Source organism: Prinia subflava, chromosome 2, assembly GCF_021018805.1.
Source record: "Prinia subflava isolate CZ2003 ecotype Zambia chromosome 2, Cam_Psub_1.2, whole genome shotgun sequence".
In the NCBI taxonomy this organism is placed as follows: Eukaryota; Metazoa; Chordata; class Aves; order Passeriformes; family Cisticolidae; genus Prinia; species Prinia subflava.
In genome coordinates this window covers 7,400,738-7,427,706 of record NC_086248.1, presented here as the reverse complement: position 1 = coordinate 7,427,706, position 26,969 = coordinate 7,400,738, and the positions used below count along the sequence as shown (strand labels likewise).

At 40.1% G+C, this 26,969-nt stretch overlaps 1 protein-coding gene across 6 annotated transcripts in view; it reads left to right on the top strand.

The window, feature by feature from the left end:
- The window catches only part of KLHL29 (kelch like family member 29), a 387,476-nt gene that overhangs the window by 251,468 nt on the left and 109,039 nt on the right, over positions 1-26,969 (top strand). The window lies entirely within an intron of this gene.

Genomic DNA, 26,969 nt, shown 5'->3' with positions numbered 1-26,969 from the left:
GGCGGCTGCCTGTGCTTTTCTAAAACGCAGCTTTTGGGAGTTACTGACGGCAAAAAGCAGCGTGGTAACAGGAGGTATGACAAGCTGTGGGCAAAAGGTAGTGAAAAGCAGCTTTCAGGCCCATCAGATAAACTGGTGTTCCCAAGGGTAAAGCAGCCATCATCCCATGCCTCTCTCTGTGAAATACACCCCGTGTTTCCATCCGACCACCGTTCTCCTGGCTGCAGTTGTGCATCCTCCACAGCAATGACCACTTTCTTCAGCCCTTGTCTTCTCCCCGCTCTGGTAGGAGCTCTAGCCAAACCCAAGTCAAAGCTGACTGCACCTAAACAACCCAACATGTTCAGCGTTAAGGGGAAAACTCTTCATTACCAGCTTCATTGAGCTGAAATGCTGCAAAACACATGACTAAATAGTCATGAGCGTTCTGAGAGGTTGACCTTTTTCTGAGGAGTGCTTTGTAAATGAGCCCCTATACCGGGTCACAGTGGAGTGTTATTTCCAAGTGTCTTACCCCAGGCACTTCAAAACTACCAACACTCTGTGTGCTGAGTTTCTAATTGCATTTGCAGAGTTTTCCCTTCCTCCCTTACAAGTCATGACTGGGCCACATGTACAGGTACAGCAAAACGGAGCTTACGAAAATATTAATGCAGACCTATCAGCAAAATCAATTAAATTGATTTTGTAAAAAACCATCACCTTCATTAAGTCTGTGATATTTTATGTATGCATTTATATTCAGACACAATCCATGTGTAAATTATTTATTTGGCACAAGCTATTAAATTCTGTTGTGTAGCTCTGAATTAAAGACAAGGAATCTCTATTAAAAATGATTAGTCCAATAACTCTTCCTGCTCTTTACATAAACTGTACTTTGGTATGTGTAAATCCTTACCAAAGTTCCCTTGAAAAGGAGCTCAGATACAATCTCAGCAGTACTTTTGTAAAACTAGATATCTGGATTGCTTTTAAGTTTTCAACTCTGAACCCCAAATACAATGAGGGCTCTTGCTGGATGATAAGCTTCTAAATTCTTCTTTTAGCTCTCTCTAGATGGGCTTTAAGTGACTCTGGGCCAGTTGGGTAGTCAAAAATTAACCAATAATTATAAGAGTACTGTTAATTCTTTCCCTTTAAAAAAGTAGAAAATGCCCAAAGTCCACAAAAGCAATTTGTCAGGTCACGTTTATAAGTTAAAACCATTGATTTTGTAGAAGGCAGAAGGGGAGAGATTTATACTCTAATCCTGGTAGACTGAGCTCTGCTGGATGTCTCTCTCCTCCTTAGGAGCTATTTGTCTTGTAAGAGGCATCATCTCCACTTTCCATAGCCACCTATCCCAATTTGCTGCACTGGGTACTCAGATGCATGATCAAATTAACACAATTTAAAGGATTACTTGGTGTCACTGGAGACATGTGCAAATATACAATACAAGGGAAAACACATAAGCTTAAACCACTTTCAGGGCAGTAATTTGATCACATATCTGAGCCCTGGTGACACTAACCTAGTGAGACAAATGAGCACGTCAGCGACTGCACACTTGAGGTTAGGAATACTCCTAAATGCCTCGCATACTTAGGGCCAGAGTATGAGCTGTTATTTACTCTTCCTCCATCAATTAACCTTCAGCAGATCTCTGGCTAGCAGATGAAGTAAACTTCAAATCAAAGCCTAAGTAAAAAGATCGTAAAATATTTAGTCAGTCTTTAATATTTGATTTACAAATTCTTAGTCAGCCTTCTTGCTTAACCTGCTGTAAACCCTGGTCTAGCCTAATAGTCCAAGCACCCCAGAGACCAGTCAGCCCAGGAGAGGTTCATTAAGGTGCAGAGCAGAGTTCCTCGCTGGAGGATGCCAGGCATGCCAGACCTAAATGTGCTCCTGTATTTGGAAACTCCCATACCTAGAAGGATCATAAGGAGAATATTAAAATAAGCAGTATTTCTTATCCAAGGCAGCTGCTGACACATTAGCCATGCTGTACCTCATAAACTGCAGGCTAGACAACTGTTTTTCCAGGGATTAGGGAGCTTCTCTGTGACCACCAGCTAGTGTGTTGTTCCCATAGTGGTTAAAAGCAAACAAACAGAACAGAATGCATATACAAATGTCTCATAAGCAGGACCTATTTACAGAGATAAAGTAATCCCTTCCTCTGTTTCCAAGCTAAAAAGCCCTTACATCTAAAGCTGTCATTCTTCATGACACACCTGAAGTCAGAGGAGATACATGTTGGATTTGCTTGTTTTGAATGAGAGAAAACAGTCAGGAAAGGGGAGACAACTGAGTGCTGAACCAGACCTTAAAATCTCACTAGAATAAGATTCTTATTATAAACTGTGAGTTTCAGTGTGGCTTGATTTTCTAATTATTTTGTGTTTTAGTTTCTGCCCTCAGGGATTTCAGTCTCGAAAGCCTGACTGATTTCACAGTCTTACATGATAGATACCTTTCTCTCCAATAATGAGTGGAAACTAGGAGACAGTACTAAGCTGTTCAAATATACAAGTTCAAACTAGTTCCCTACAAGTTTCATTTAAATATTCTCTGTCTTTCTTGGGGAACCTTGGCCAGTATTATAATAAGGGCCACTGCTAATGGGCTTGAGATCTATCTCATTATCCTGTGGAACTCTGAATTATTATTTCACTTGACAATCCAGTCTTGTCCAGGTTTGAATAATAGCCCAACTATCCCTTAAGTGAAAGAACAGTTCTCACTGGTTAACATGATACGGTTTCTTATATTTTTAGACTTTCTTAGGGAGCTGAAACATCATGTTTTATTTCCCATAATTATCCTCCTTTTGGCTGTGTACATGTTTGGGCCCTTTTATACTGTGTTCATGCAAAACTAGGTTTCTTATTCAACTTTCTGTATACACATAAACAAATAAGTTGCCAAAAGTTAAATGCCATCTTATTTGCAATAGGTCAAGAGATCTCACATGACTGAAAGAGTCATTTCCATGGCTCTGCAAAAAATTCATTTTGATAACAAGAGCCATGATACAAAACAGATACGTCATTCTCCAGTGTTACAGCTAATTTTTACCTAATTCCATTGAAACTATTTGTAAGAAAAATTGTGCGTGGATTAGAGAATCTTCTTGGTCAGGATGGGTTATATTCTTTAAATACAAGTTAACTGTAGCTACATGATCTATTTACTTAGTGAATTTGTAAAGTTGTTGCATTATGAGAGACATAAATAAAGTTTCAAAGGAATTACTGCTTTTAGCAATGCATGAGGAACTGTAGAGCTGCCTTGTGAAATGCATGGGGTCTTTCACTGTACACAATGAACAGGAGTTTTGGGAGGCATCTGCTTCGGCCTGTAGTTTCCCTTTGGATGGGATATTTGCCAGATACTCCTAGATGACTTCAAAAGCCATGACACCTTAATGCAGACACGTAACCAAATCTTTTTAACCAGCCCTTGTTTTTGATCCATGTCCAAAATCTTGCTCTATAAGCTAAAGTGCCAGAGCAATTAATAAAACAGAATATTCAGAAACATGAAGATGTTAATCATAAATGTACTCAGTGAAAATCCACTGAAGTTCTCACTGCGAAATTTTTACATGGCTTCTTCAGAAAATACAGAGTTACAGAGAATATTCAAACATATTTTCAGGATCTTCAGACTACATGAGGTGGCCAGCACAAATTGTCACTTGTACAATGTGCCTGCAGGGGAGAGAGAAAATCATCCCTTCAATTTCTGACACAAGGTACCAGTGTCCCATGCCATGGCACAGTGGGCAGAGACCAATGTCTATGTGCCTGCCAATCCAGCTGAGCCAAACAGAGAGGAATTAATCAGTCTGATGAAGGAGTGGAAGAGATTGGTTTCCTTGCAGAAACTGAGTAACTGAGATTTAGTCCTTGACTGTTCCCTGGGGCAGTATGCTTCCTGGTATTCAAGACTTGTAAATCCAAAACTGAGCCTTTGATGGACACCTCTGACAATATGTAGAACATAAACGTTCCAGCTTGGACTCTTGAGATCTGTTACACATTTGGAAATACACTCTCTTCATAAACTTGATATACTTTGAAGCATAGTTTCTAACACAAAAAATGGGGAAAATACAGTACTTTATTGTAGTACTTACTCCTGCATTATAAAATTAACCATGGACGTCGTGGGGTTTAATTTGTGGCTGTTCATGGAAAATACTGATGTTCGTTTCCATAGTATTTGTGTTCTATAATTCTTTGGTTTGCAGTCCTTAATAGTGGGAAAAGAAAGCAGATGCTAATTAGTGTTCAGAGTGTAATGACTGTAGAAACATAACAATATCAGAAATAAAATCTGAATGTTAATCCTTGTAGCACTAATTTCTTAACAGTTCATTTTCAAGCATCAGCAAATAGCATGAACCAAACAATAACAAAACTACAAATGAATACTGTTGCATCATCAGTTATTGATTGCACCTTTCACACTTGACGTTATTGCATTGGAATTCTCATTAGGCCTCAGACAATATTTACTTTCCTTAATCATGAATAGTAACAAGGCAGAGTACAACATTTTGCCAATAACTATCAACTTTTTCTTCAGAAAAGGCTGAATTTTCAAAGGGATTTCAGCTTGACCTGCATTTCTGTGAGTGTATCTACTTCTAGATGTGAATTCTGGGGGGTGGAGAGTGTTTAAATTCTTCATGTAAGCTAACATTGATAATTCTAGTAATATTAGTTAAAGGATATTGTGTGATGAGGACTCTACAAAGCTTCTTTTCCATTCTCAGCCTTGCACTGGAATACATGGCCTGTATAAGCTTAGGAAAATCTCCCTTTTGTCTAGAAAGATGGAGAGACAAATAGATTATTAAAATGATAGGTACAAAATTATACATCAAATTGTATGATGTGTCTGTGTACATGTCTATCAATATGTATGGATATGTCTGCACATAGTTGTAGGGAAGGAAATCTACAATAGAAATAACTGCATTCTCTCCAGTTGTTTGTAGGAGAGTTAGGTTAGCAGGGAAGTGTTGGCATTGTGCATTTCTCTTACTGTGTTTTCCTTAGAACAGTGGTGATTTCCTGGGGTGGCCTAAATGTTACGAAGGTACAGATGAGCAGTGGTCATTTGTAAGCTCAGCTTGGTAATGATGCACAAGAGTTCACAGAATCACAGAATGGTTGAGGTTGGGAGGGAGCTCTGAAGGTTGTTTGGTCCAGCCCCCTTGCCAGGCACGGCCATTTAGAGGTGTTTGCCCAGGACAGTGTCCAGATGAATTCTGAATATCTGCAAGGATGGAAATGGCACAAACCCCCTAAGCAAGTGTGAGTGACCCCCACAACGTTCAAAGGGAGCTTTCTCTATTTCAGTTTGTGCCTAGTGCCTCTGGTTGTGACAGTAAGCACCACAAAAAAACCCTCTCTTCAGCCTCTTTGCATTCTCCCTTCAGGTCCAATTTATATACATTTATGTAATTCCAATTTATATATATTGATGAGATCATACTCAGTGTCTTTTGCAGACTGAGCAGCCCCAGCTGTCTCAACCTCTACTCCTAGGAGAGATTCTCCAGTCCCTCTGACATCACCATGGTCCTTTGTTGGACTCTCCAGTATGTCTCTTTTGTATTGAGGACCCAGAACTGGACATGCCACTTGAAGTGACGCCTCACCAGTGCTGAGTAGAGGGGCAGGGCCAGGGCCACCTCCTGTGATCTCATGGCAATATTTGGCCTAATGCAGCCCAGAATACCACTGGTCTTCCTAGCTGCAAAAGCACACTGCTGGCTCATGTTTTAGCTTGCTCATGCACAATAATGAACTTAAAGCAAACGGGTCATCTAAAATCAAAGTTTTACCAATATTAGTTACCATCTTCTTTCATTAAAATAGTCCTAACTGATTATTTTAGGACTGAGGAGTTAATGAGGGTATCTAAGCCATCACTTGAGTGAGAATGAAACACATTTCACCATTCTGTGGTCCAAACAGGGTATTTTCCATAATGTCACTGTTTTAATGTCACTGTTGGGCGGGTTATGACAGAGATTTACTGCACTGAAGAGTCAAAGAGGACTTGTAATCATCCTAGAACACTGCCTTGCTGAACATACAGTATGTCAGTGACTTGAGATTTCCACATTTCAACTGGAGGAGGATCTTCTCAGCACCACTAATATTTTACGTGGGTTATCATAAAAAAAAATGGGGCGTTGCTGAAGTGAGTCGAAACTCTGAAACTGCTATTAAAAGTCACCTAGGCCCTGCTGCTATGTTTTGTACCTCTGTTTTTTAAATAAATGTCAGACTTACAACTGTAATTTATCTGTTGAAAATACGGAGCTGAAGAACTTGGATTTTACTGTTGCACTAAATTATGTCATCCACGTAGTTGATTAGACAGTGATACATTTGAAATTGTCTTGAATTCCTTCCCACTCTGTATTCTTAAGATATGGTTTGCTTAGAATGTGGTTTCTTACCAAATATAGTTTTGTCCATGACAGTGGCCATCAAATGCATTCAACATAAGACTGAGAGGCGGCAGAGTTCTGTTGAATTACTATTTTCTCTCCTGTCCACACAACACTATATTCACAAAGTGCCGGCTTTCTCAGGGCCTGGATGATAACCAAAATCCAGGATCTCTTGTGGCACAGAATACGTAAGTGACAACTTTTTATAAGTACAGACCAAATTTTCAGGCAGGCTGCCTATCCATCCATCCATCCTTCCAAAGACTGTTCCAACAATCCCTTGCAGTTAGCTGGAACTGCATTTGGATGTTCTAGAAGTTATTAATTGTCCAGAACACTTGCAGAGTTGTCATTCTCCTTTCAGAACTCATGTTTAATATCTGGTTTCTCTGACCTTGTCTTCCCTTGGTCCTCTGTCTTGTTCAACACTTGACACATATTTAGATGCAACTCTTGTCTGCGTCCATCCCTTTGGATGCAATGGGAAACATACCAGTCCCCTTTCACTCTGTCCTCTACTTTAAAGCTACCTTTCCTGAGCATTCTTTGCTCCTTAAGTTTGGCTTTTCCCAAAATTTCCCACTAGGATTTCTTCTTCTTCACAGCAGCATAATTCCACTTTTTTTGATATCATGACTTTAAACATGGACAGTCAAGTTACAGCTGCTACAGTGTCAGCAGAGAATGGGGACTTCACAGTCCAGACTCAACAAGCTAGGTCCATCCAGAGCCAGACTGTGCATATATATATGTATATGTAAATGTTCCCAAAATGGGCTATTCTGTGACCTCTGGAGATCTCAAGAGAAGCAGATTTATTAAATTGCAAATGGGTTTTGGTTTCCTTACAAGAAAGTGGAAATGCTTTTTTTCTAATCAGCAGTCCTCCATAGACAGGTGTCTAAATTCTGAATGAAAAAGAATAATTTCTATCTCGTTGCATTCAGAATGAGAATTATTCTGTCCCATGTTTAATTAAAAAAATCTAAACATATTTGTGAAATGCAAACATTTCCAAATAGTGACTTTTGTTACCCTGCTGTGCCTTGAGATTGCTAATGATAAGCTCCACTGTCCCACAGTGAGGCAGGCTTTGAGCCATGGTCAGTAATAACAATAATAATAATAATAGTAATAATAAGGGATTACATAACACCTCAAATCTTCAAAGTGCTTCTGAGGACTTAAAACTTATGACATTTAAGTTTATTCTGCACAGGAGGATTGGTTAAGCTTCTTCCACTCAGTCTGGTTAGTGTTACATGTATATACATGGTTTCTAGTCGTAGCAAGTGACAGTTAGAAGGTATTTGTGTATATTTCCACTTTAATATTTACAAATCAACATTAAGTTCCCACGCTAGATATTCTGGAAAGTATCATCAGGGGCTGAAATCATCATGAAGAAGGGGGTAGATAAGCTTGCAGAAATGGTTACTCATAGACAAAAGTTCCATCATCTAGATGAGCAAATAAAAGCAGTCTGGAGTTTTGTCCTATTAAATTCAGAAAATTACAGCAGTAAGTGTTTTTTGTACTTACTGCTATACTGGAAAAATCTCTGGGCTGTAAAAAAATAAGTAGGTTGAAGAGAAATACTTGACCAGGACTGTTTAAGTCTGAAGCATTTGCCTAGAGAAGGTGCCAAGATGCTTAGTCAAATTTGCATCATGTGACTGTGCAATACTTACAACAGAATGGAGAGTTTGCCTCAAGACTTTGTACATTATATTTTGCACAGTTTTGCTCATTGGCATTACTCAAAATAAATGAAAAGACAAGAATGTAGGATTAAAGATAACGTTATTTTTTTTATTCATGATTCCTCTGATGTTTCAGAGGGAGACAAAATGTGTTTAGCTCATCAATATGCACATGGAAGTATTTGGGTGAGGATGAGGAAGGTGGTACAAAAAAAAGACAAATTCAGCTAAAATAGAAGTCTTAAGAGTGATGTGGGATCACACTCCTGTTCAGTCTGACTGATTATCGGAGTACCCAAATCCAATATAAAACCCAACTCCTCTATGTGACCTTTTCCTAGTGAAGGAAGAGGAAAATTTTTCTTAGGTCCCCAAGCTGTGGATCCTCTAAACCAAGAATCATTTTGCACAAAACACTACCATCCTGTGGAAAACAGAAGGAGGAGCAGTGGTAGTAGATTCCCATTGCCTGTAACCTAGGAAATACAAGATTCTGCTCTTTGCCTTTTCCAGCATGCTGTGTGGACTTTGTTACAGATGAGGATTTTCTATATGGTTGAATTTGCTGTGTTAAGATGTTTTTCTGCTAGATATTCTCCTATCATGGCCATACTGTGCCGTTTTAAGAACAATCCTTCTCTTTGAGGATTTTGTTTGTTCTTCTGTAGGATGGTTAGAGCTGTGATTTAGAACCCATGTTCCAAATAGAGAAGCCCTTTGTAGTAGCATTTTAGAAGAACTTTTGCTAGATGGATAGCAGGTACCTCCAGCAGGAATCACTCAAGAGATTTCAGGTTTAGACCAATGCAGATATTTAATCATCAGTTTGTAAAGAACCATCGCTCTCCAAAGAAATACATGAATCTCTCTTTCATTTGTAGAAATATATCAGGAACAGGGGCTCATATTCCTTCAGTTCCAGAATAACAAACTCTTAAATGTATTTTACTTGCTGGAACAGTACAAGCAAATTTGACATCTTGTCCAAGGATCAGCTGTTTAAGGACAGTCAAATCTGCTCATGAGTAGAAATTCAGTACATTTCAAGAAGAGCCTATCTGTGAAAAGCCCACACCAATAAAAATTTCTTCTTTGAGAACTTAAATGAGTTCGACAGCCCTTTGCTGGAAGTGCCCTCATGCCTTTGGATAAGCCATCATTAATTTATTCTTTTATTATTTTTCTTTCTCTCAAAACTGCAGTATAGGCAAACCTTGTGCTTTGAGTCTCAATGTTATCTCCCAGGGAGATAAAGTAGTGTTGAGAACACCTCTTGGCTTTAGGAGTAAACTCAATCAAGAATTTTACTAAAGTCAGGAAATAATTTTATCATGTATTTTTGTCCAAATTTGTGGATATTGAGGTAGTAGATTCAGTATTTCAGTAAGATTTGGTATTTCCTGAGACTTGAGTCTTCTTTTTGTGTTGTAAAGCAGAGAAGGGCCATTTATGTACTAAAGATCTATGTAACTGTCTAGAAGTCATGTGTTAACATATTTAGTAGACAAATTCTAGGTACCAAAATATGTTTTAATAAGAGAAGGGACCTATTTAAAAAATGTGAAGTCCTTTTGCATGTATTGAGTTGGTAACGTTGTCTGATTTCTACCCATTCAAATGCACTGAGAATGTTGGGGGTTTAATATAATTTCTCACTGAGTTAGGAGGTAGCCATCCCTGGACTGGAGTGGGACCACCGAGGTACCCCAAAAAAAGGGGTACCCGTATTTCCCCCAAGTGAAATAAGGTTGGTGGTTTTAAGGATGTAATTTATAATTATCCAGACCGGCTCTAGCTTATAATTACACAGTCTGGACCTATGCAAAGATACTGAAATTAATATTTCAAGTTTGGACGGCAGAAAGTGTTTGGTTGGGTTGGTAGTTGTCTATCAGCCATGAACTGAAGACCAGGAGAGTTCAAGGAACCTTGAATCTTGAATTTATGTCCCAAAAACAGTTGAAGAGACTTTTCCAGGCTGAGCAGACTGAAGAGACAACAGATTAAGACACTGTAATAAGGAAAAGACCATGATAGCATCTTGGATTGTTATTACATGGTTAGTAAATGAGAAAGATAAACTATTTATATTCAAAACTCAAGTCTTGGTTATAAGAGCCCTAACCAGCAATCAAGTGTGTTAAGTAAGGTTCCTTCCCTTACTTAAATTTAGAAAGAGAGAATGTGACTTCACTTAAGCACAGGCAGCTAGGGTATAGATCCCAGATGTGTTGCTACATCTCACATAGTTGCTGGGTACTGGGAGAACAGAGCTCTCCCATAGGTTCTTGCTACTTGGGGGGACTGGGCTATCCCAAAACCTGTAAGAGGTCACCAGGGCCCACTGTGGTAACAGCTGCCCTTGGCTCCTCTGGTTTCTCAGTTGAATCATTCTTGGTTCTTTATTGCACTAACTAGGTTTCCATAGATGTGATGCAGGCACTTACACACTTAACTTGAATTCATCAATCCCATTTTAAATTTCATTAATAGAGTCAAGAGTCTCAGCAGACGGACAGCTCAGCATGAACACAGCTCCTCTGTCAGAGGAGCTGGCAATATAATAACGTACAATTTTTTATTTATTTTACTGTCATTGTATTAAGAGAGCATTTTGATAATGTTGGTTCAAATCACGTAAAGTAATACAGTGTTTGCCTATTGGGTGGAGTAAACAAACACATAAAGCTTCTTTTTGTGGCTTTCCTCTTCTGCCCATGGAGAGCTACATCTGAACGTGATGCATCCAGTCATTTACCAGGCATCATTTCATTAGCACCACTGAAGCCTATTTGGGCATACATTGTCAACAGTTTTGATTCAGGGTTTGTTGAACTTCTGCTTACACTGTTATCTCACACAATTTCCAGTGCTGTCTTACACTGTTTAAAATATTAAGGCCTGCTAAGAGGGTTAACACCGAGAGAGAGGCTTACCTACCTCATTGAGGAGACAGCCCTTGCAGTAGCGCGGTGTCCCGCAGGGGGCTTAAGCTTTTCGTTCAGCAGTGACTCAGAAAAGGACAAGTGCCGTGTTCACAGCTTCCACCAGTGCTCAGTCTTTTCTCAAAGGCTTCCTCACTAATTCCCGGCTCATCACGGTCCTCATCAGCCTGTGTAATGTGCTCATCACACGCTCATTTTCAGCTTTTGATTTGGCCTAGCTGTCTGCTGGGGAAGGTTTCCTCTGGTAGAAGTCTCCAAGTGCATGAACAAGTGAGCTCTAAGTGTTACTAATAAAAAATCCTTTAATCCACTTTAACAATGATAAATTGGAACTGAGATCTCCTCTTACTTTACAGATATGTTCAGTTCAGTATTTCACTTAAGTCAGGAAATCATTTTGTGGGCAAGAGAAAAGTCCTAAACACCCTGATGTGGGCAATGGGAATGAAAGGCCAAATGCTTAATTGCTCGTACTGTATCTGAAGCACCTACTGATGACTGAAGCTTACATTGGCATAGCTGGTTCATATAAAATTCACTAGTCTTTGCCGTTATTTTTATTCTTAATTCACCATGGAATTTCCCTTTTTTTTATTTTCCCCACATTATACATATCTGGTACATGATGAAAGAAAATAACTGATCTGGGCCACAGAAGTTCAGATTGAACAAAGCTCTGTCTAGAATGTACTTCCCTGGATTTAGGTGGATTTGCTACATTGTCTTGGTAGTAATTACCTGACACCTTAAATCTGTATTGTTATCCACCTGCTACCCATGTTTATTTTTGCTTCTGTGTTAAAGAACATAGCATGATCAGACACAATCAAAAATAAAGTCTCTTTATTCTTCTTTCCCAAAAGCGTGGGTGTTTGCACCTAAGGACTCATCCACAATGGTTTGTGCCTCTTGTAATCCCCTACAGATCTCTGTTTCAGTAGTGGCACTTGAAAATTTCCCAAACACAGCTCACTGCTGTGTTACACTCAGCTCAAAGCAGAGTCCAGGCTGGAGGAGGGGTCTTGGAAGGATCTTCACCCTACCTGGCCTTACTGTGGGGCTCCTTGCTGGAGCGCCTCAGGTACCTCCTCCATGCCATCATTTTATGTGACCTGGTCAGGCTTCAGGAGGCAACTCACATCCCAGTACGTGATTTCCGAGCATCCATCCATTATCTGGCAGCAAATGTAGGCTCATTGTTTCATGTCTGATTTTGAAAATCTGGCCCCAGCAGCAGGTTTCTGTGCATCACTGTACTAACATCTGGCTTTTTACTGGCTTGGCAGACTGTCTGTATCATTAAGTAGAACGAAACTGTGCACTTATATGGACGGAGATGATCCTGCATCAATTTCCAAAAGGACGGTAGGGCTATTGGCAAATTAAATAGTTGAAGAAATTCTCCATCTCTCTTCCTTTTCATGATGTATCAGGGAGTAAAATTGAGGGGAAAGCAGAAAACAAACTAATGTGAGTGTAATTCCCAAATTTCAATCTTCTGTATATTATGGGTCATTACCCGTTAATTTGCTAAATGGCAGTTTCCTATGAAAGAAAAGTTTTGTTTAGCAGTATAATGATGACAGATGATGTAATTAGTACCATCCCTGCATTGAGAATGATAAAAGCATTTCTTTTGTGTGTCACTGCTTTTAGACAGTATAATATCAAAAATGATAACAGTGTGAAAATTGGACCAGCCGCCTTCGTACTGTGCACGTAGAATACCTCAGTAATATGATACAAGTAATGACAGGTACTTTGCCATGTATTCATTTTCTCCACTCTCCAGCCTTTATATGACAGCGAATTAAAGCACAGCACTAAGCAGACCAGACGTGCCTAAATGCAGACCCATCTGATGAGCCTGTAAACGGCCAGCGTCCCTTTGCTATTGCTGGTTATGATAATTAGGCAATTGCAAACAGGGGGTTTGAGGGAGAATATTGAATCATTTTTCAGTTAAAGAAGTTGGGGGCTATTTTAATTTCAGGCCACATTTATTGCTTGAATTAGTTTTAATTATATTCTGTATAAGTACTTGCCCCATATCCTGGTCTTGATAGTTGGTAGATAGTCTCATTTAAATATAAATAAATGCCAAACTTATTTAACATGGAAAAGTGACTGCTGTGACTGTGTAGTAACAATTTTCTCTTTGTTGCCATGGTTTGGATTTTTGTATAAGCTTTGCAAATATAATAAACCTAATGGAGCTCTTCATCCAAGGAAATGGGTATATTCAAGAAAATAAATTACATTTTGCAAGCTAATGAGCTCTACTAATTGTGTTTATCCTTGTGAATTAATACAATTTAAGCAAATCTATCCCCCAAAATCAAGCATTTGATTGCATTTTAGCTGCGTGGAAATCAGAACATCCGGATCAAATCTGAGTTTACTGGATATCCAAGGAGTAGAGAGGAAGGTTAATTTTCATTGACTTGTGCAGCTGGTGCTAGATGCTAGTAAAGCAGGAAAAGTTAGGTTTTGAAAGTTCTGACTTTTGTTTGCCTTTTTTTTTTATCCAACTACTTCCCACACAGGCAGAATTCCCAACAAAGACTTGTGTGTAATAAATCCCATGTAACACGGCAGCAGGCATGTACAAGTCATGGTAATTAGCCCACATGCCCACAGGACAGGATAAAGGAAGGCATCAAAAGGGAGTAACAGTTGTATTTTCTAAGAGACAGCTTGTCTTCATCCACTTCCCTCTCCCTCCTTTTTCTCACACTTCCCTTTGCCAATATTGGATGTCTTTTTTTTTTTTTCTTTTTTCTTTTTTCTTCCTATAAACAGGTTTTCATTTCAGAGAGGCATTTTGGGAAATGTAGGATAGATTAGAAAACTGTATATTCTGGCAGATTTTAGATTACTCTCCCAGTTGGCTTCTTGGAAGGGTGTCAGAGAGTAGAGCAAATGGTCAGTTTGAACTCTTGAAACTCTGCAAATAGCCCCAAAAACTCTCAAGCAAACTCTGTTGGTCAGCAGGAGCAGGCAGGCAGGTGCTGGCCAGAAGGTTTGTGCTTGAGGAGGGTGACAGCAGCTGTCAGCAATGGTCCTTATGGAGGCAGTTTAGCTCGCCACGTGTTGGGTTGCTGCCATTCTTAACACTGTGAGCAAATGCATGCCTGAGATGGAGTCTGAGCCTGGCTGACTGCACTTCCTGGGTCTTGACTGCTTTTTTATCCTGCCAGATCATTTTCTGCACTGATGCAGGAGTCCCAGCAGTTAACAACCATCACAGATTCCTCAGAGAGAGCTGTTGTGAGATCAGAGCTGTTCTCCTATTTCTCAGCAGCAGGCCCCTCTTCACTTAAAACTGGGATTGGGAAGCAAAGCCAGTCTTCCTTTCTCAGCTTCTGAAAAACTAGTATCTTAAAGATGGATAACAGACACAAAATAGGCGCAGAAGAGAAAATAGTTGGTTTGTCTGTTGAAGCTTTGGTAAGAGCCAGGCTGATCTTTCCTTGACTGCACTGAAAAAAAGATACTTCTTCCATCTCTGGTTTTCAGGGACTGAGAAGGGCTGTTAGGACCTGTTTTCTAGAAGTTTTTGATTAATTGCATTTGTGTAGTGAGAAGAGCACACCTTCTCAGCATTGATGCAATTGTGCTGTTACAAGGATACTAAGAGTGACTTCTTGTGGATGAGTGACAAGCTTGACTCATAAGAATGAAGCACCAATATGTTTGTTGATATAAAAAAGTGGTTTTAGAAAGTTTGATAGTAAACACAGCAGTGGTTTAACAAAATCTGGTAGCAAGATAGACTTGATTATTTACTGTAAGAGAGGACAGGATCAGACAAAATTGTTAGGGAGACCCTGTCCTTCAGTCATGAGGATCAGAAAGGACCCACTTGCATTCTAAATTCTTTTTCAGAGAGGAGTTTAGATGTAGCCGGATCCAGCCTTAGTCCCAACAGTTTATGTATTAAAGAATTATCCGTGTGCAACCAATCCTTTGTATCATATAGCTAAGGTTTCAAAGTTTAGCATGCTATTAATCACTTAGCAAGAACCTCTTGGGGCAAGAAATCTTTCAGTTTTGAGGAGTAACTTTGAGAAGTGTCCCTACTCAAGGGGAGATCCTGGTCTGCAGCCTGCTGCCAGGCAGGGGAGCTCAGCAGGCCCTGGACTTTCCACTATTTATGGAGCATGATAATTGACTTGTAGTCATATTTGCATACCAACCACACATGTTAACTTGTCCCAAACTTTCCTTGAGCCAGATCTTGCTCAGCACTGTGGTTAGGTGGGTGCACTGCTCAATTAGCCCTTGGCTGTTGTGTTGTTATCTGTGTCCACTTTGAGCTGGATGCAGCCACCATGACCAGACACATCCATGATGACCCCACTGCTGGTTTTCACTTGGAGAGGATTACGGGAAACACAGGTCAAGCTGGGGGAAGGGGGAAGCACACTGTCACAGGAATAAAGAAGAGCTGAGAATGACAGTATGACCACACTGGAATAATAACATGGGGGTGAAAAAAATCTAGTAGAAGAAATATGTGTAAATATGAGAAATACTTCTAGTAGAAGTAAGTCTCAATGCACAAAGTTGTTCTGGATTCCATAGAATCCAAGCTCCTCAAGGAGGCATTGACACAGGCCATAGTAACTTCAGGGATGCATACAGATAGATATGTAAGTATAGGGTCCCAAAGTACACATTAATGAAACCATTATCTTGTCAATGATAGAGAGTGCAGAGCTATCTTTAGCAGAAGTTACTATGATTTTTCATAAGAGAACATGGAATTTAGTGACATTTTTATTATTTGACATCCCATCACCGTTGAAAAGTAAAGAGGAAGCCAGAAGAAAGATAAAGTACAAAAAGCTTTACATGAAAAATATTGTTCGCCTCTGATAGAAACTATAGGCAGCTAGGAGAAAAGAATCTGGAGCTTTTTCAGTTCTTGTCATTGAAAGATTTTGATAGGAGCAGTTTAGAAGTTTTCTGTTGCAGCAAAACTGCATCTCAGAAATGAGTATGGCTATGATGACATGATAGCTTTGGGCTGCTGACTTACTGCACAGACCCCTGCATATCAGCGAGAGTTAAAATCAAAGTGGAACCTCTGTTTTGAACTTCCTTTTTCTGCAGCATTTGAGTCAGATCTTCAGCGTTTCATGTCTCACCGCATGGGATTGTAGAGGTCACTTCTCGGGCCCCATTGACCCCATGCAGATTTATTGTGGGATTGTTTCAGTGAAAACAGAGCTTTGAAGCATCATGCAGGTTGCCTGGTGACTCCCCACAAAGTGCTGGCCACCCCAAGTCTGAGAGAAGAGATACCTGCACAGAGCTGAGCTCTATTATGGGTTGTAAAGCTGGGAGAGGTTTGAATGATAGAAGGAGTTCTGGCAGGCTGTTAGTTCTCACCATCTGGGAAAATGGGAATGTTTATTAATAAGAACCTTTGACATGAAATGCATGATATGTGCCCTCTGTGCTAGGCCCATGATTAATAATATTAATTATGGGGAGTTCATTATGGTCTCATGGGGATGTGATATGTAATTCAGCCAGCATTTCATTGTAAATTTGCATTAATGTCCACTTAAAGTACAGTAGCTATCTATAGCAATGCAGAAGGAGCTGCAGTCAGTATGTACAATAACATAACCTCCTTATTAAATGATGGTAGACTTTTACTTCAAAGAATTATAGACCTATTAACATTTCTCCTACGTCAAGTCTTTGCTGTGTTTGGCAGTGTAGTATCTGTTGCAACCTACCTCCTAGTGCTATTAAAACTTTCCTTGGTGGTGGTAGAAGAGTCCAACTCCTTGCTGTGTTGAAAAGGGAACCAGATAATTTTGAAATCTGGTTGGTAGTAGTCTTGATTGCAGTTTCATTAGCAATTAAAAGAGCATGTAACCTAATGGTTTTTCCACCCCGGTCCAGAGAAATTATGCACAGTGGGCAGCTCTTCAGTTGGTGTAAACCATCAGCAGTATAATGAAAGCAATGAACCTTCACTGATTTGTGCTGAGAATCTTGCCTGCTCCAAATTGTTCAAACATATGCCTTCCTAGGGCTATGCTTTATTGTTAACTTGCTCAATAATGAAAAAATAGTTCATCTTACTTGGAATTCCTTTTCTCTAGTTTGCCTTCCAGGAATCCCTGGTGAAACTGCCACTATCTAGCCTCAGTTTCTTCTGAGCCACATGTGCTCATTCATTTACCTTCATACAAATGACCCTTACATACAAACACATTTCTTTTCATCCTTAGGTAGCATCTCAGAAACCAGCAGGCATTCAAAGCCACTGCCTTCCTGTAGTAGATCCTGGGCATGGCTGGGAGGACCACACCTCTAGTGGCCCCAAGTATGTAGGCTTCTAAGCAGCTGGGGAAGCAGCTGGTGGCACTGCAGGAAGCATCATGCAGATGCCAGAAATAGGCTGAAGGACAGAGTCTTCATTAAAAGACTATATATGTTAAAATATATGAGTGTATAAATAAGGATCCAGTCAAACCAGGAAGAATAGGAGAGAAGGGTACAAACTGAGGTATTGTTTTATTTTCAAGGAAGCTGCAAAGCTGATGAGTTGTTACTCTTATTTGTGTGGGTTGCAGTGGTTTTAGAAATGCAAGGCTAGAAGGGGCCACCTGGGTTGTTGTGTCCCATCTTGTGCAGCCATGGGTAACCTTGAGTGAAACACCTCTGAGGAGAGTCCAAGGATCACTTGCCTTACATTCCAGTGCATACCAGGGACTGCAGTATCCTTCCTCTGAAATCTTTCACCTGTAGTGAAAGATGGAAATACACAGCTGTACTGTGCCAAAGGAAAATGGGGGAGAAAACTCCAGACCATCAGCACCAGCTTAGATCCTCAAGAGTTTTCTGTTTGGTAACTTGTTCAATTTTGTTGAGTTGCCCACCCAAACTAGAGAGGTGTAAATCAAAGTGGCTCTGCAAGTGCCTGTCCTAGAGAACTGGGCAGCAGCCTGCAGCCATTTGGCACTGAAGGATGCAAGTCCAGATCCAGCACCTGTTGGACACTAAACACTTTTCTTAGAATCCATGCAGCTGACCAGCTCCTGGGGAAAAGGCAGCAGCTGCTGGGCAGCAGTGGTTAAATATAGGAAATGAAGAATGCCACACCCAACTGGAAAGAAAAAGAGGGAGACAGGAATCTAGCAGCTCTGAAAATTCTTATTGGTGAGGAGGGCCCTACAATGATCAGGAATTGGAGGCATTTACACCTTCTATTTTCTGTCTTGTCTGTGACTGCACCTACACTCACACACTGTATCAGCCTCAGATAATGCCCAACATATTTTGGCACTGACTGTATTAATGAGTGTCATTTCTGAAATGTTTTGGAGGAGCATGTGAGAGCCCTGTCTCTCGCTGCGAGTCACATAGAGTTGCTGAGATATGTTGTCCTTAATTTGACTTGATTCTTTGTAGCACTTTTAATAGCAAAAATGCTGTGAAAAGCTTAAATATGAAGCTATACAGATTTAGCACAGATGGAGTTTGAAAAGGACATTCAACCTTCTCTAATCTTCAACTGAGATCAGCAAGTAAAGCATAAGGAAGGACAACCTGAAAGATAATATTTTTCATTGTGATAATCTGCAGTACTTTAATTTCACTGAGGCATTTACATGGCCCCTTATTGAAGTGCCTGAGTGTTCCTTTTGCTTTAGCTGAAGGACTGTTAAGAAGAAGCAGAAAAGCAAACCTCTTTGCTTAGCCAACCTTCCAGGTGGTGCCAGATATCCTCACGGAGAAAGACAACTGTAAAGTCAAGGAGACTTAGCTGCAGATTGGAAGCTTATTCCTATTCTTTGGATGAACAAAACAAAAGAAGCTAAGAAAAACAGGGAGAAACACTCCTGTTTTGCTTTATTTGCCTGATGCACAAGAGAGGCTCAGGACACACAAGTATCCACAGCCCTTGGCCGTGGTGTCCCTCTCTGTTCCAGGAGGACATCTGGCCAGCACACACTCCTCTCCTCCCACCCCTTCTCCTTCACACTGGGCGGCAGCAGCTCAAGCTGCCTGAGCCTGTCGTGGTGATGATATCATGCAGCTAAATTAATTCCAAAGCTGGTCATGCTTGGAATTAGTTAGACAGGAGACAAAAAGGGAAGCTGCGAAAGAGGGAAGAACAGACTAGGTGTGAAACACTATGCCAGGAGAGGGAGCAGTGGGTGTGGTCCTAAAGGTGCCTTAGGGGTCAGTTTAACACAAAGGGTCTGAGGTGCCAGGAGCTCACCTGCAGGGATCCCTTGTCTCCATACAGGGTTTCACTGCCTCTTGCACATTCAATCCTCCGGAGCTCAAAAGAAATGTTCCATTCCATTTCAAGGGCAACACTTAGATGGACATAAAGATTCCTCATCTTAATGTACAGCAACCGTCTTACTTTACCTCATTCCCTGACTGGACCTTGCTGTGGAGCATAACCCAAGCCCAGGAACAAGCAGTGCTGAGCAAGCATCATGTTCACCATTCACAACCTCAGCATCTGCTGCAAGTTTGGGCCAATAAATCACAAATGTTGTGAGGAATGGACCACCTCCTGCTACATGTCTAGACAGCAGTTCCCACAGTGGGCATCTGATCCTTGACTGAACCTCAAGGCACTGCCATATGCAAATAGTAGTAATCTCTGGTTTGTTGTTCCTCCAAAGGCAGATCCACCTGCATGTGTCTGTCTGCTTGGAGGCTTAAATAAACCCAGTTGAGGCTTGTTTGCTTTTGCCAGCTTGATTCATCAGCTTGATTTTCAGAATGTGTAAAATAATTCCTCAGAATGGCTTTTTGCTGTCCTTTCTCCTGAATTTGCCTTAGAGAAGACTTCTTATATATACCTAGTTTTTAGTCTTCTAATACCTTGGGTGCTGGCCTGCAAAATGGTAAGACCTGGCTTCTAACTCTGATATTTGGGGGGTTTTATTTATTTTTTCCAGCATGACAATCTCAGACACCCCATGAACAATGGAAAACAGAGTTATATTACAATTTTATGGCACATGGTGTAACTCTTGGGGATTGTCTTGTACAGGAAAGGGAGTTGGACTTGATGATCCTTCTGGGTCCCTTCCAATGCAGCATATTCTGTGATTCTGTGAACTTCACATGTTGAGCCAGGTATAAGAAAAGGAAGGAGGACTTCAGTAAATCATGGTATTTAGGAGCTTTTATATACAGCCACTCACACAAACTTCTATATAATAATCCCTAGCGGGGACATCAGAATTGCAGCCTCTACCTACATTTGCACCTTTCCTGCAAGTTACCTTGTTTCTTTTGTACAGCTGCTCTTTTATACTGTTGTTGGATTATTTTTGCTTACAGACAAATAATTTACAGCATTTATAACACAAAAAGAGAAAATAAAAGGTGGCTGCACCAAGCAGGCTGTGAATTATGAGTGCCTCTCTGGTCCTGCAGCCAAAAATAGTGCTTTTCACTAAAGTTGGTGGACTATATCCTTCCTAAATTGCTGTACCTGATCAAAAACATTTGCAGAGCCAGGACCCACACTGTTATACAAGACTTCAACTACTTCAGCTACAGAAGGGAAAATTATGATTAGGTCCTTGAATCTGTTTTTAAGTGCTGGTCCTAGCTTTTCCAAATACACAGCTAGCTCTCGAGTGGCTCAGTGACTGGTCTCCATTTATCATTAGTGGACAAAAGCGTTGCTATAGGACTGGCCATCTTCTCTGTTGATTGGACATCAAATTTTAGCACTTGGCCTGGGATAGAGGTGTGTCACTTGGGATGCTGAGCTACAAGCCTGGTACTTCTTGCAGACTGCCCTGCAGATCTCAGTTTCCTCACCTTATCCATAGTTAAGGGGAAGAGGTGCTTTATGGTTATTTTAGATTTCAAAATCTTCTTTCAAAATGCAAGACTTGCGCTTTTATTAGAAGTTATTTGAACAGTTCAGAAGTCTCTTCAAACCTAAATTATTCTGCAATTCTATGAGTCTAAATTTTTGAAGAGTTCCTTAAAAATAAAATTAGGTGGGGAAAAGCATAACTTTCAACTAGTCACAGAGCTGGTTTAAATCTCTTCTTTGAAAGTTTCCCTTTGGCTGCTCTCTGAATTGTGCAGTCTGCCCTCCAGGACCCATTTGCTCTCTCTTGGCAAATCAAGTTCTTGGAGATTAAGAAAAAAAAAAAAAAAAGATGGGAATATTTGAGGGGGAGGGTGGGCCTGCTGCCCAGGATCCAAATCTGCCAGACACTGCCTTTCTGTGTGAAAGCCCATTAGACTTCCTATATATTCCCATTGGGAACTGGTGTGTTTGATGCTGAAGTCAGTACTACCTGGATCTTTTGGGTTAATTAGCAACTCAGACCACATCTACACTAATAAATTAAGGATGTGTGTGATGGGTCTCTGCTACAGACATCCATCTGGCACTGAACAAGTTTCATCCTCCTTCTTAAAATCATGTACTCATCGTGAGAAGGTGCCTGAGTGTAAATGGTCTCTTGGGAATGATCCCTGTCCTGGTAGGAGAATGTTACTTGGACCAGACCAAAACCACGTGAGTGGCAGAGACAACTGAGTTCCAGTGCAGAAGAGTGTTCCCTGTTGAAATTACTAATACAGGTGTATCTTCAGGGAGCTTACAAATGCCTATTGATGAGTTCCAAGTAAAGGCAGTCTGCCCTCTTCTCTGTGGATGCTGTTGTGGGTTTTTTCATCCATTTGTGTTGGGTGTTTTTTTTGTTTTTCTCCCATTTTTACTCTTAAAATGGTTTGGTTTTTGTTCTATTGCAAATTCTGGCCCCTTATTTCATAAGGTCTCTATGATGCTTTCCATCAAATCTTCCTAATTCATTAGGACTAGGAGTGACAGCATGCTGTTCCTTCAGCCCACATACAGACAGCATCAGATGGACAACATCCTCTGTAATACCATCTGCCAGGAGAGAAGCTGAACCTTTAACTTCCAATCCTGGCTGTTTGCCCAAATTAAATAATCAACTACAGACTGACCACCATGGTTTCTGTGAATCATCCGCTAGAGGGAGGCAGGAGAGACTTAGTTTATTTTACTTTTACAGACTGTATACTGTACAAAATTTTATATACTTTAAAATCCACATTTTGTAGTCCTTTTCCATGAAATAAAGCCAGTTTTTATACAACCCTCACTTGTTGCCTCCTTACTGGGGCACTGGTTATGGGTTGTTCATCACAGACTCTGTCTCATGGTTTTGTTTTTATGCGGTATCTAGTAAACTGTCACTGTGTTTGCAGAATATATTGCATTTGAGCATGCTATGAAATAGTGGATTTTGGGATTCGTTTCAGCCAGAATTCTCCAACCATTCCTCCTCCGCAGCTTTAAGCGCAGCAGAAACAGGCAGTCAAACATTGCAATGGAATTTTATTTCATGTAAGGGGTTTTTTTCCTCCTTTGGAAACTAAAAAAAACACTGCCATCAGTAGGAATTGATCAAACTGTGACATTTGTGTGCAACACCCTAATAGATGCTATAATGCTTTAGCCTGGCTTACAACATGGCAGCTAGACAGGCATATTAGCTGCATCCTTTTACATGCAGACCTTGCTGTTAAATCGTGTTTGGCTAATCTTCCCTTAGGGGAAATTGGATTTCAGCCCCTCTCCCAACCTCAAACCCCACTGTAAGATATAAAATTGGTTTTTAGAAGTCTCTTTTTCTCTAAGGCACTTTAATTGGCATAAGATAGTTGGATCTGTAGAGAGAGTATCGATTAGCATTTTTATTTTGCTATATGTTAAAGTGCACCACTTTCAGAAGTGCTTCCTGAGCTACCAAGGCGATAAACCTCGCCATAAAAGGCCAGAATGAGGACTGACTTGGCTCCCTTACTCCTGCTGGTCTCGTTGGATTTGTTTTTTTTTTAAAACTGGCAAATGGCTGAAGCTGTTTTTCATCAGCCTTCTCACCATTCCTTGAGTGAAACCCAAGCTGGACCTCGGAGTTGGTGTCAAGTGCACAGCCAGATTTGCCTCTGGGGTTGAGGGACCCACATTTCCAGGTAGCTTTGTCCAGTGCAGCATGTTCTTCAGTGCCTACCTCAGGGAAAAAAACAGGCACAGTCTGTGCTTAGTCCTCCCCTCCTTCCCCAGCTTTGGAGTTGCTGACAGTGCTGTGGCACCAACCCTGAGGAAGTGGGACAAAATCATTAGAGAAAATAGATTGAGGGGATTTTTCCCCAAGAAAATACGCCTGTGTCTTAACATCTCATTTGATTTTTCCAGCATACTTTATTAGACTTCCTAAAAAGTCTTTAATGCATATTTATATCTTTGAAAAGATGTTAAAAAGACTCTTTTAGTCCTCAACACCTGTTTTCAGCATGAGTACACTGGTGACCACTCTCAGGGCTGTGTTCCTTCAGGCTTTCTTTGTTCCCAGAAATTAAATAAGTTACAGTCTTAAAAGTGAAAGTCCCTCAAGTTTAGTCTGTCTCACATCTCTGTCAAACTCAGTTTTCTCTTAGTTAATGGGTTACGGACAGCCTGAAGACAGGAAGTTCTATGCATTCTAGCTGCAGAGCATGTCCTGAATGCCTCGTTTTTAAAATTTATCTTTTGTCTCCTACTGCCTGTCATACACCTAAAGCAAAAATAACACTTAGATTCTTTCTGCTTGCCATCACCAGTGAAAATAAAATTTAAATGTGTAGATGGCAACACTATGTGTTTGGAAGCTTGTTTATTCAAGAAAGCAAATACTCAAGTTGCCAGAGCTTTGTAGCAGTAGAGCACTCAAGAGCAAAAAACGTTGCGTGAAAACAATTTAGTGGTCCCAGTCCAATCTCATTACGTTACTTATCATCAAAATCCAGGTCTTGGAGGCAAAATAATTTTGACCTAAGACAAAGCGTTTATGTGTTTACTCTTTATAGAAGCCATTGTGGGGGTACATTGCTTTGCCTGGATCTTGTTTTTAATGGTACTTTGTGTCCATCTATGCCACTGAGACAGATTTAATTTTAGAGTGTTTCAGAAGCGCCTTTTCACCAATCAGACATTAGCTGTACAAAATCACCATGAACTACTTTGCTTTCTCAGCGTGGCTCAGCTTTATCCTCAGTCAATAGACATCTTATCAATCCTTGTTCAAAGACATTCTCTTGCTTCCCCTGGGCTAGTGCTAGTGATAGATAAAAAGTCTGCAAGCTTGGGTTGTGATTTGTTAGTCCCAAGTTATTTGAGGCAAATGGATAATAAACAAATTTTAAAAGTCCACCCAGTTCATTAAAACTTGAAGCAGTCATTTCAAAGTGTGGTGGGGTTTCTGAGGGCTCTCAGCTTCACAGCATGGCCCGTGATGATGCATGTGCAAACCAAAATGTAATATAAAGTACACTTCTTTCATCTTCACAAAGAGGTTTTATCATACAGCCTTAAAGACCTTTAGATCTTTCTACATCTGAAAGGAAGAGCCAACATATCTTGGAATTTCTCAGTATAGATTCAGAACCCCTTTAGTTACTATTCCTTTGAATCTCTGGGTTAACTCTCATTTTTGTTTTCTATTAAAGTTTCTTCTTTTATTACCTTTGTACTTACAAAGGTCATTAGAGGATTATCCCTAAACTTCAGAATGTGAGCAATTTCTGACAGCTCCTGCTATTTCCCTTCCTATGGTTAACTTGACTTTTCACTTGAACCAAATAAAAAAAATCTTATTATTGCTTTATCTTGATTCTAAAAATTTCCCTGAAGAACATCTCCAGTTTTCTTTAGTGTCAGTGTGACAGTCTTCCACCTCATATCAGACAAATAAAAGGCTTAATAAGAACAATTTTTTCTTGTTAAAATTAAGAATATTCTATATCTGTGAATTAAGATTATGGTTTTAAAAGTAAATCTATTGTTACTTCTATAGCAATTAGTTGTTAGAAAAATCACTGCGTTTTTCGCAGATCAGTCTTTGGGTTCATGGGAAAAACATAAACAAAGGTTCTTTTTTAATGAAGATAAATATAAAATGGTCTGCAATTAAAATATACTCTGTAAAAACTAATTGTAATCTGTGCTTGTGCCCAAATAGCTTTCTCTCCCCATCCACTAAGCTTTCAAGACAGCCATTAGTCTAAAATAAACAGCCATTTCCAACTGGGAAATTACAAAGAACTTCAGAGAAGCCTGGGTTGTCTGAGGATGCTCCACTATGAGAAGGGAAACGTGAACGCATTTTAAAAGCAAAAAGCTTTTCTCTTGAGGGCCAACATGCAAAGGACTGGAGAGAAATAATGTGTATCAGCACCAGGATGAGTGTTTATTGTCAGAATGCAGCCACAGGAAAAGTGCAGGTAAAAGGTGAAACGTGGTACATCTGCCATCTGGTTTAGCCTATCCACTTCCTAGAAATCCAAGTACGCTGTCCTGGAGAGATGTTTCTGCTGCTGCTGCTTTAATTTGCCATTACTCTGGATGAAAAGCTCTACAGGCAGATCTCTCTGATGTTACCAGCCCTGAATGCCTGTTGTAGAGCCTGGGATAATGATATTCCCCCAACCTGACAAACGTTCCTGAAGCAGCAGAGAGGTGCTAGAATATTTCCTGACTTAATTTGAAGTTTTGATTGTGGATTCCTCATCCTCCTTGTCCTTCTGTCCTTCTTCTTCTCCTCCTCCTCCTCCTCCTCCTCCTTCCCTACTATCATTCTTACTTTGTTAGAACCCATCATGCCACCAAGCCACAAACAGATTTGCAAGACTTAGCTCTCAGATTACAGTTTCCATGTCGTTGTTCATCAAAGGTTGCAATAAAAGTCTCCAGAAATAGACTAATGGGGGCAGAATTCTGGAAGGCCCCAGTCTGTCGGGATACCAGAGGCTCAGGGATGCCAGTGGGATATAAGCAGATCACAAAGAAGTGATAGGAATTCAGCATATAGCACTGGAAATTCAGATGAGTGAATAAATATACCGTCCTTCTGCCAAATCATTTATGGTTATTGAAACTAAGGGAGCATTTCACTGGAAAAAATAAGTTATAAGGCATAGAGCTATTACAGTCCTACCTAATTGTGCAGGTGATCTCATTTCTGGTTATGAAAGGTGGAGAGAAAGACTACAGACACAAAGATTTTATTTTTGTTTAGCTGAAGGAAGCAAGACATATATGGGTTTAAGTCTCAGAAACAGATGTGCACAAAAATGTATGCACGATTTACAGGAATTATATATGTAAACTTGATAGTAATACACGTGGCAGAAGATTAAAGACCTAAGGGGTAGCTTGCATATGCAAAATTACTGATTCTTTGGACCCAGTTTTCACATTGTGATGTGACTAGATTATCTGCCACCCCTGTGGAATTGATATCCTTAGAGGCAACTGTAGGGTTTTACTGTTCTGTGATTCTGTGATTCTCTCATCTCTTAAAACAAACATTCTATTTCATCAACCTGTGTTACACATTAAAAGTTAAAGGAGAGTAAAAATAGCTCAATTGAAACAGTGCTCTCATCTGTCTGCCTTGCCGTCATGTCTTGTACAGTAGTTAGATCTGATTTTTAGAAAAAAAAGGAGGAGAAAATCTGCAGGAGACTTGTAGGACCTTTCCTAGGCTTAAATAGCTTATTGCTTTCATTTGAAATCTCCCTCTATTAATATTTCATAATTTCAGAGTAGATAAAAATCCTTATGGCAGAAGGATGAGAATGGTGGGATTTTCTCTTTGTTTACTTTTTATGCAAGGTAGCTGGAAAAGTAAGGAAGGTTTCTCTGGGAGTAGGGAGGATTTGATTCTTTTTTTTTAAAGGTTTTCTATGTTTCAGTCATTTCAGCATATTCACTTTCATCCAAATTCAGTTCATTTTGTATTGACAATTGAAAGAGATTTCTAA